The sequence below is a fragment of the Pollicipes pollicipes genome, unplaced genomic scaffold (genome assembly GCF_011947565.3).
Source record: "Pollicipes pollicipes isolate AB1234 unplaced genomic scaffold, Ppol_2.1 Scaffold_4219;HRSCAF=4965_pilon_pilon_pilon, whole genome shotgun sequence".
Classification (NCBI taxonomy): Eukaryota; Metazoa; Arthropoda; class Thecostraca; order Pollicipedomorpha; family Pollicipedidae; genus Pollicipes; species Pollicipes pollicipes.
In genome coordinates, this window is record NW_023596448.1 from 32401254 (window position 1) to 32412664 (window position 11411).

Here is an 11411-nt window from a genome sequence, read left to right on the forward strand (position 1 = left end):
CCGCCCCAGGGACCAGTGAGGATCAGACGTCGGCTACACCACCGCCCCAGGGACCTGTGAGGGTCAGACGTCGGCTACACCGCCGCCCCAGGGACCAGTGAGGATCAGACGTCGGCTACACCACCGTCCCAGGGACCTGTGAGGGTCAGACGTCGGCTACACCGTTCGCCCTACAGACCGGTGAGAATCAGACGTCGGCTCCATCACCACCCCAGGGACCCGGTGAGGGTCAGACGTCGGCTACACCACCGCCCCAGGGACCTGTGAGGGTCAGACGTCGGCTACACCACCACCCCAGGGACCGGTGAGGGTCAGGACGTCTGCTACACCGCCGCCCCAGGGACCTGTGAGGGTCAGACGTCGGCCTACACCGTCGCCCTACAGACCGGTGAGAATCAGACGTCGGCTCCATCACCACCCCAGGGGCCGGTGAGGGTCAGACGTCGGCTACACCTCCACCCCAGGGACCTGTGAGGGTCAGACGTCGGCTACACCGCCACCCCAGGGACCGGTGAGGGTCAGACGTCGGCTACACCACCGTCCCAGGGACGGTGAGGGTCAGACGTCGGCTACACCGCCGCCCCAGGGACCTGTGAGGGTCAGACGTCGGCTACACCGTCGCCCTACAGACCGGTGAGAATCAGACGTCGGCTCCATCACCACCCCAGGGACCAGTGAGGGTCAGACGTCGGCTACACCGCCGCCCTACGGACCAGTGGGGGACAGACGTCAGCTACACCGTCGCCCTGGTGACCCGAGCCACCACACCAGACGACCAGACCGAGCCACCAGAGCCACCAGACCGCTACGCGCTAAGACCGAAGGCCGTGCTGTTGAGTGGCGGCACGAGGTTGGACCACAGCGCGCACTGGCGGGCCCGCAGGCCGCGGCCGGTGGCGCGCGTGTTGGCCGCCAGCACCAGGTACCGCTGGCCGCTCGGCTCGTACAGGGGCCAGTCGGCCGAGGCGCCTCCGTCCAGGGCGCATTGGTCACCTGACTGGTTCGGGTCCCTGCCGGCGGAGTGGGTAAGAGGGCGGGTGAGAGTGCGCTCCGGCTCAGGGGAGAGGTGAGAGGGGTCGACAGGGAGTGGTGCGGCAGCTGCAGATCCGCATGGTGCGCGCCACTGAATGCATCCAAACAGGGGCGCTCACAATGGGGAGGCATGTCGGATGGCGGCTTAACTCCTCTTTTATTATTTTTTTTACCTTAGATGGACCCTGATGGAAAGCCGAGATCTGCGCGGTGCGTTAGCACCCAGTTTCGGGCCCTTGAAGGAAATTCCTGGTTCACCCCTGCATTCAAGGGATCATTGCAACACTACAAAAGCTGCAGGCCGCTAACTCAGCGCGGGGAACCTAAGGACCTGCACGCGCATTGCACCACTTCATCGTGACCAGAGTCAGCTTGTGCGATGGGAACCTTGGGCGGTCGAAAACTGGAGCTTGTGTGTCGACAGAGGCAGCACTGCAGGGCGCTGGACAAGTGCATTAGTCCCCAAGCGTTTCGACTAAGCGATTTGATATCACAAAACACGGCAAGCTTCATGCGTGTGACGAACTAATTTCGCAGGCATTGTCCTGGTCAAGCGTATCAGTAGACCACCACAGGCAATGGAGCGCCTCCAACGCATCGTTGTTATTGAGTTTTAAGGGCGCGACAGCCGCCTGGGTTGCTTGCACACACCACCAGCACGTCCCAGTTCCTCACCCGGTCTTGGCGAAGTTAGTCCAGTAACCGATCATCCTTTTGGACAGCGTGACCTCCTCGCGGCTGAAGCTCCCGCCGGCGCGAAGCGGCACGCCGAACACGTACGCCACCTCGTCTCCGTGCAGCACGCCCGTCCACTGGGGCCAGAGCGAGCCGGGCGCGCGCTGGCGCAGCTGATAGACGAACACGGCGCCGCCCTCGCGCGCATACGCCGCCGCGAAATCGTTGACGCCGCAGGCGAACTGCTGGTCGCCGACCAGCTTGTCGAGGCCGTCGCGGAGTGTGGCCGGCGCGTACGGCCGCGTCCAGTCGGTGTACTCGTGGCTGACGGCGAGCCGCGCCGGCTCGGAGAGCCGCGGCAGCAGGGCGGCCACGTGCCGCGTGAAGTCGGCCCGGCTCGGGCTCGGCACCACCGTCAGGTTGGCGTACTCGGCGAGGTAGTACAGCAGAAAGTAGTTGCCCTCCTCGGCGACGCTGCCGGCCAGGAGCTCGGCGCGCTTGAAGCGGCCGGCGGCGAGCGCCTCGGCCGGGTCCTCGGGGAGAAACTCGCCGTCCACCACCGGCACGAACGGGAACTCGCAGATGCCGGTGGTGAAGAACTCGGCGTTCACCAGGCGCTCGGCACTCGTCTGGCGGAGGCAGGCGAGCGCGCGCGCCGCCGGCGCACGCGGACAGTCGACCTCCTCGGCCAGCCGTAGCGCGCGGCGGCGCGCCTCCTCCGCGCTCAGCACCGCCCACGGGTTGGTGGGCGAACCAGACTGCAGCACGGCGCGCCGGAAGAGCGGCGCCGACAGCGGCGACAGCAGGTGCATGCCGATGCTGGCCGCGCCGGCCGAGTTGCCGAAGAGCGTGACACGCTCCGGGTCGCCGCCGAAGCGGGCGATGTTGCGCCGCACCCAGCGCAAGCGCCAGCACCTGGTCCAGCAGACCGACGTTGCCCGGCGCCGCGTCCAGCTGCAGGAAGCCGAGCGAAGCGACGCGGTACTGGATCGCCACGACGATGACGCCGCCCTCCGCCGCCAGCACGCTCGGTTCGTAGACGTCCAGCGTGGCCGTGCCGCTGTAGAAGCCGCCGCCGTAGATCCAGACGAGCACAGGTGCCGGCCGCGAAGGCCGCGGTCTTGGCCGCGTCACGCTCAGGTACAGGCAATCCTCGCTGCGCGGTGTGTTGGCGTTCCACATGGTGGCGCCGTCGAAGTCGCCGAAGAACTCGTCGAGCACCTGCCAGCAGGAGTTGGGCTGGCGCTGCGCCGGCCGCACGCCCTCCCACGACGCGGCCGGCACCGGCGGCCGGAAACGCAGCGGCCCGACTGGCGGCTGCGCGAATGGCACGCCCAGCCATGCGTCCACCAGGCGGCCGGAGCCGGCCGTCAGCGTCACGCCCTCCAGCAGGCCCTCGTGCGTCTCCACCAGCAGGTCGTCGCCCGGCTCGAGCTCCGCGTCGGTGCCGTACGGGTCCGAGTCGCCGCCGCCCTCGTATTCGGCGGCGGCCGCCGCCCACGACGCCAGCGCGAGTAGACACAGGCGCAGCAGAGCTGAAAATGGAAAATATCTGGGAAATATCTGGGAAATATCCGGGAAATATCCGTCCTCCAGACGTCTGGACATGCACGATCCCAGCACGTGAGGACACGGATGGAGCTGATCTGGAGATGGGGACGGCATGGGTTTTAACGTCTGGACATACAGCGTACACGGAATAGAGGTACGGAAGTCGACCAGACACACACATTGGAATGGCCAGGGGGTCGCATTAGTAGCATTCCGCGACCCTGTAAAAACCAACAATTATAACGATGACAGTGTTTGTGGTGTTGAGGGCTAGTCCTGAGTTATAGTTTCAAATCACTCGCCCATTCTTTCCTCTGATATTCAAGAAAGCAATACGCTATTATTCACAGCTCCTCAAGTTACAAAAGAAATTAGGCATCATCTGACATAACAAAAGCTACCACTGTCTTAGGGACCCACCATTTTATAAAGCTCCACGTGTGATAGGTCTATAGCATGCACTCTTCAGAACCAAGCTCTTAGAAGATGACGCATTTGTTACATAATGAAAAAGTGAGAGCTGGAAAATGATAAAAATATCGAAAAACAAAACACGCAAAGGCATAAACATGTTTTCGACTTATCAAAGCCAACGATACGTACTAACAATAAAACCAGCGAACAACACCAATTTTACGGCGTAACGCTCAGCGTTTGTTATCAACTCCTTTGATAACATTCTGCAGTGCACACGATGAGACACGGACAGTGTCGGGCGGGAGAGAGCTGGGCAGCAGCCGCTCAGAAAAGGAGACCAAGGAAGAGTGGGTCGTAGATTTTGATATCGGGATTTCAAGGTTCTTGACCACCGCCTATTTCCCAGGCGAAATTTCCTATTCCAACGACACCACCAGCTGTGCTGTTGTCAACGCCTGGCTGCTGCGTCAGTCACACATACACAGGCACCATGCAGCGCTTGGCAAGAAGTTGAGTAAGCCCGAGGTGCATTTGAGTAGACTCGAGGGTTCTGGTGGCATCGTATACCGGCAGCTACAGCTGAACCCGAGCCGGTGCTACTGCTGGTGGCAAAACTGGTAATGCTGACACTTTGTCAGCGTGGTGTGACACGACATGACAATGTGACAATGTGATGTGACAAGGTGACACGGAAAGCTGCCACATTCGACGCATGGGCCGAACGCATCGAAAGCCGGCACTGGCGCTGGTACCAACGGGAGCTCTCCGTTTCCAGGTGGGCCGGCACGTCCACCCATGCATCTAGAGTTCTAGACTGATGCTGGTGCCAGTGCCGCAATGACGTCCTGAACAATTTGACTCTTACAGAGCGAACGATGTGACAGCGCGAGCCTGGAAAAAGCCTCCGCTCGACGGACATGACAGGAGTAGTCCGATTTATCCGGCAACTCATGCGATTCACTCGATTAATAGTCAACGGCTGGCCCTCTACAATGGCCATTGATGTGGTCGTGACTGCGCTCATGTAATGCCAGGCACTGGAGCGAATGTTTTGGTGAAAGGAGCAGGGCCATTATCGTTCCCGCAACCTGTGATTGAGCGCACCCCGTCCTACTCGGGCCCCGTGTTTTGAAAGCGCGCGACGAACCCGCCCCTGTCGACACGCGTGACGGCTTCACCTCAAAGCGACGCAGTGGCGGCGAACGGGGATCGGATAAAAACACGAAATACAGCCGCGCCCCTCAGCTCACGTGACCTAGAGCGCTCGGGCGTGCCGAAAAACACAGATGTAGTAAAACACGAATGACCGTGTGGCACGGCGGTAAGGACAGGAAAAATCGCAGTGGCTTTGCACCGGTGTGGCAAGAAAGTTGCAATTATCTCATTTTGCGACGCAGTAAATTCATAAGTGCAACGAAAACGGCGTCTTGTCGTTTCCGGTTTTAGCTATGATTTTACATTGCCTTTTATCGTTCTACCATAATTGAGCGTCGTCCCGCCGTGCATCATGCAGTTTGCCAGTTTCCAGAGAATTGTGGGTTATCTGGCGTAACAACAGCTGACACCGTTTTAACGACCCACTACTTGTTGATACTGGTAGGGGGGGGGGTCAATTTTGAATATTTTCGAGGGAGCCTGAGCACCCCCCCCCCTTCCCTCCCCAAATGTTGGCTCGGGCTCCTTAATGCTCTTTTGAGCCCCTCCCCCCCCCCCCCCCAATGCGTTTGAGACAAAAAGGGAATGCTGGACCAAAGAAATGCAGTATATTTCTCTGAACTGTTGATGCTTTAAGTAGCTCAATACATCACTTTTGACATCATGTTCATTTTGTGCCAAAATAACGTCATGTTTTAGTGTTTGCACTCTGCCACCTGCCCCTAGGTTAGGCCGGTCTGCAAACGCTGGTAGCTTTTTATGATATGTGCAAAAAGACCAGAACAAACAAATGAGCTGCAACATGCGGCAGCTTTTTAAAGTGCAAGATAATCCAGACAAAAGGCCACTTACGTTTCCCTCCACAATGGCAAGTGTAGTTACCGCGCGAGCGTGATTGCGGTAGCATTTGACAGTCAATTCAATAGCATAACACGAGCAGCGACATTCGTAGTCAGAGATTCCACGTCTGTCAAATACTGACTACAAAATTCCCCCAGATAGCCCCTTGGGCGATCTAGGACGCGTAACAGCAGAACCTGCTGCAGATAGTCGGTTGACTAGTCTATCTTGTTGACGGTAATGCGCCCCATCTCAAGTCTGAAGGCGTCTGTCAGTTCTTGAAGGTTCGCTGGCTTGACCACGCGAACGTAAAATGTGTTTGTTTATTAACGTTGATCACCTTAACATGGATATAAAGGACTACATGTCGCGTACAAGGTACTAAAGCTGCTGCGTCCAGCGAACGCGGCCCCACTTTGTAGAGGAGCAATTGACAGAAGATATAAAGAATAAGACACAAGCCGGGCGAGTCCTCGATGGGGAAAATGAAAACCCCAACGAAATTGGGCAAATCCCCGACAGCGAATGTCATCTATTATTGATATTTCCAGGCATGAAACGCAGCTTGAATGAGTCTTCATGGTGTCGAAAACACTGCGACGGCTCATGACAACAGCGTCATGGTTGCAAATGAACAAGTTGTTCGGATTATCGTTCTGCTCTGCTGTCTGAGTATGCGCATCACATTCAGAAAAATCGAGTCTCCAGCCGCCGTCAGATGTTATTGAGCATTATGTTGCGCGTGCACAGCAAAGAAGGACGGTAGTCCGAACAATGATTTCATTTGCAATGCTTATGCTTTGTTCCTATTGCCCCGTTTTCACGGCTAGGTTGGATTACAACTGGGAATTCCCTCGGGAGCGTAATAGGGATTACAGGAGGCGTTTCCGTAACCATGCACAGGAAGTCTGGATTACATTCGGGACTTCCAATGCCGGATTTTTTCCGGAAATCTGGGATTTGCCGCCAGTTATGGCGCGATTCTGACATTTCCGTTCATGGTGTGGTGAAACACTTTTCTTGTTGGTCCGCCGACAGAATGCGCCGTTGCGCGATGGTGCCGTTGTGCATGAGATTTGGGAGCGTTGTGGTGTCAATTCAACATCTTTCATCAACAAGAAGCTGATGGATAAGAAATTTAGTTCAGTGGTAGCCACGCCTTGCATCATGAAGCGGATGCTGCTCTTCGAGTCGCCACATGGTTTACTCTGTCGGGTTCTCTAAAGCCGTCATGGCTATTGAGCTCGGACGGCAGAATCCTATCCCACATCTTTATCCATTTGTCCTAACGTGGTGTCTTCCGACGTATCACCCATGTTCTTCATATGGTTAAGCTTGTCGCTTCCATGGCATGCATTTATCTCCTACTTGCTTTCTCAAGCATATCTTGACCTTCTAATAGTTCAATGATCGGTTTCTAAGCCGATTATCCGTCGGTGCCCTTCCGGTCGCTGCTGGCTGGTCCATCTCAGAAGTCGAAACACCTCGAGTCTCTGGACAGTCCGGTTCGGTTCTGACAGGCTCTGTCTGCTGCTACATCTCCCTGGACGTTTCAAGGCCCTCGTGCCAATCTCGGTGCACGATGTCTTAATGGGTTCTGTCATGAACATTAAGGAATGAAATAGACTAACAATCTCCTTAAGCTGTATCGTCAGTCGCTTGGACGGACCATACGCTGCTGCGAGGATCCGAGTTGTCTTCGGGTTATCCTCCGCAGCCGCTGCCCCCCCCCCCCCCCCCCTTGTTCTGTCTTGGTAACTGTAACTTGGCTCATTGCTAGTTTTATATTACTTTGTTTTGTATCATCAGTATTTTTAAGTTAGTTAGTTGTCATTACTTATGAAATATTATCATAGAAAGTGATACTGATACCTGAATGATACCTAGCACACTTACTAATTTTCATCATAATATATACATGGGTTTTAATTTTTTATCATGCTACCTTCATTGCTTCGGTATAACATAAGACATTACAAGTAATGATGCTTACATATTCCGTCCAGGTCAACCTGAGCACTGCAATAGTCCCTGGTTTTTGGGTATCCTGCCCCTTTGATGACGACTTCGCACCAAGAGCGTCCAGGCTCCCCGGATACAATTTAATTACATTCATTTACCTTGGCAAGAAAGACCCTTAGCTCCTGGTTTGTCCAGTTATGAGAATGGAGTTCTTCAGCTAAGTTGTCGACCTTCACTGTACCAGGAGGTGCTGGAAAACGGCGTTATGGACAATGCCTTGTCATTTCACTGGCTGCTGGCGGTCTGTTGAATTCCATCTGAACTTATTATCCTATGTGAAGATTTCGGTATACTGGATCTTCCACGTACATTTGGTCGCTTCAGGCTTCCAACTAGCGTGGGTGTTCTTTAACCGTTTGTGGGCCTCTGCAATTTTTGAGTAGATAGCTTACGTGGTCCACAGACCACTTAGTACGCCCTATTTGTATTGGTGACGCGATAACTCTTTGGAAATATTTGCCTCATGCAATGCGTGCGTACCTGTCTACGCTCACAAGGCTTTTGTTTGTGTTTTTCCGCATAGTAAAGCGAGTTTTTGCTTACAAGTATCCGCTTCGTCGATATGGTAATTTCATCACTTTTACTTACCGGACTATCTTAATACCAGACTGTTTACCACCAAACATTACAGCTATTCAGAGCTATGAATGCGCATCTCATCAGCCACGAGTTACACGTGCGCTACATTTTATGCAGTAAACTGCTAGAAAAGCGTCTCGTCACCAACCATCAGCGGACGGCTCCGGCTCCGAGTGCCGCCACCGTCCGGCTGTGGGCGGCGCCGACCGCCGGCGCCGTGCTCACCTGCGCGACCGGACATGGTCGGTGCGGAGCTGACCTGACCTGGACACGCGTGGGTCCGTGCCGCCCCACCCGCCGCCGAGCCACCTCTGCCACGGACAGGGCCGGGAGGCGGCTGCCGCCCTGCTGGGCACCCCGCTCCTCGCAGCCGGTCCCGTGGCTGGCCTTGGCTGCCGCATCGGTGGGCGGGCGTCGCTATCGGAGCTTCACGCTCCAGCGCGGGGGCTTCCACCCACATCGCGCTGGCGCGGGATGCGGCCGACCGCGCGGTCGACGGCTCGGCCAGGCCGCGTCAGCGCCGCGCCAGGGGTGGTGGGGCGCGCGCGAGCACGCACGCGTGCGTCCCCTCTGGTCAGATGATCAAGGCTAACTTATCGTGAATTGGCAGACTCCAAGCGGAACACGGAGCGAGCTCGGTGAAAACCATCGTGCGGATTTCCGGACGACTTCCTCCGTATGCCCGGGCTCGTGAGCATTGCTTGGACCTTCTCCAAGAATCACGACTTAATTTCGATAAACAATGTGTGGTTCAAACACACACAACACCGTTTTGACATCCCCATATGCATGTCTGACGGTTTTTGTTTTGTTTATTTGTTTGTTGTTTTTTATCTGCATAGTGTCATAGAGGTTCCAACCCGTAATCGGTAACAGGCACGGTAATCAACACAGGTGCGTTTCGTGTCCAACTGTTAAAGCTGCGGGAGGGGCGGGGTGGGGGTGGGGTGGGGGGTGTCACACGTTGGACACAGCAGGCACAAAATGCCCGGCTGGTGCGCATTACGTGGGATGCCACGCACTACTTAATGAGGATGAAAAAACTTAACCCGGCTTAATTTGCCGGATGACGATAGCGCACGAACATATTTTCACACGAACATGTTGTCACACTAGTACACATGTAAGCAATAGACTGTAGTCGATCAAACGTCTAGCCGGTGTTTCCTTCACTTTGCGGGGCAAACAAAGGGTGTACAGTGCCTCGACGAACTGCGTGGTGTATGTCCCCCGGTAGCGTAGTCCCACGACAAAACAGGTTTACTGATCTCGTGGCTGGTATTTTCGGGTGACGGATCCAGTACGAGTCGCATGGTTATGTTCGCTTTTATAAAGGTTCTTTGAGAGTATTGGGGGCAAGCCCTAGTGTTGGGCTGTCCCCTCCCCTACCACGCCTATATTTGCCTAAATCTAAGCTACAAGGAGCTAAGTTAAGCTACAAGGAACGGGGCTCCCTATCCCCATCAAAGCCTTCAAGTAATGACAAGCTAATATTTTGTGGGGACTCGTGATTTGGTAAGAGAGAAAAAATAATAATGACACAGTACACAATAACTTACGTAAAACGCACCCAAAAGAGTTCAATGTTGTAAGTCGCTAACCTCACAATAAATGACTGTGCGTCATTGGGGCTTTATGACGACTATATGAGACCATATGTCGGCGGTTGCCTCTTATCCTGGCGGAAGGGGCGATCACTGCGAGGAACCAAACCCCACAGTGAATGGTTACACGCAAAAGCAATAACTTGCACACATAGCCTAACTCGTAATGTCACTCGAGTGACACGACTCGAGCACACATAGCCTAAGTCGTAATGCCACTCGAGTGACACGACTCGAGCACACATAGCCTAAGTCGTAATGCCACTCGAGTGACACGACTCGAGCACACATAGCCTAAGTCGTAATGCCACTCGAGTGACACGACTCGAGCACACATAGCCTAAGTCGTAATGCCACTCGAGTGACACGACTCGAGCACACATAGCCTAAGTCGTAATGCCACTCGAGTGACACGACTCGAGCACACATAGCCTAAGTCGTAATGCCACTCGAGTGACACGACTCGAGCACACATAGCCTAAGTCGTAATGCCACTCGAGTGACACGACTCGAGCACACATAGCCTAAGTCGTAATGCCACTCGAGTGACATGGCATGGCGCGAATATTGAAATGTTGGTGGTAGTAGTAGGAAGCGGCGAAACTATTACATTCAGCCCCCGCCTCCCAGTTGAGACGGTGCGTGGGGCCCCTCGTTCACTGCCGCGACCTTTGACTGGCGCAGCTCAGTGTCTCATTGTGAGTAAAGACCGTTGCATCATTATTAATCACGTCTTCCGGCACTGCCAGGAGGGTTCTCCTTAACGCAAGAGACATTTTGATATTCGAAGTCCCGCTCCTGTTCATGTTCAGTAAATGCGCTCCTGGCCGACTTTGGGCTAATTACCAACACGGCACCCATTGTTGGACAATGTGAGCCACTGATCGGCACAGGCGTGACCAATGCACGATCTTGCGGATTGACAGTTGCAGGCCCGGTCCTGCCCGACTTAGGAAACAGGCCCCAGGGCCAACGAAGACCGGCGCGGGACCGAGTGTTCGGTCCTACTGGCTGAGATCCCTCCACCTCCGGCCTGCCTTTCGAACCATCTGATCTGACCCTTGATCATCGTTTCCCCGCGGCCCAAAGGAATCCTTGGGCCCACGGTACCTAAAATCCTAAGGTGGGTTACGTGCTGCTGTCCCATCGATAGTGGTGCCTTTGGTTCCACGTGAAATTAAAAAAATGGGCAATATTTGCTACCCTCTAGAGTTTGACGCCACTTGACATTGAAGGGTTGAGAGGCTTTCGTGGGGCCTCCCTATGAGTGGGTGCCTCTTAAAAAGGTAGGTCGCGATGGCCGAGATAAAGGCATTGAGTATTTCTTCCCCGAGAGGTCTGACTTAGGATTCCATCAGGTGGAAGGCACAAAAGTTGTGTTGCCGCTGATTTTGCGCCCCTTGAAAATAAAGATGCTGGGGTCCTTTAAATGACCCATTTTGATATGGCACCTTTAAAAATAAAGGCTATGGTGCCTTAAAAAACGTTTTGGTAACCCAGTGTCGAATAGGTCGATCCCGTATTTCGCCAATAGGG

General features: G+C 55.0%; 1 pseudogene; it reads right to left on the minus strand.

Annotated features, from left to right (window-relative positions):
- Nucleotides 1-439: 439 nt before the first annotated feature.
- On the minus strand, nt 440-8570 carry LOC119095813 (acetylcholinesterase-like; annotated as a pseudogene).
- Nucleotides 8571-11411: the final 2841 nt, after the last annotated feature.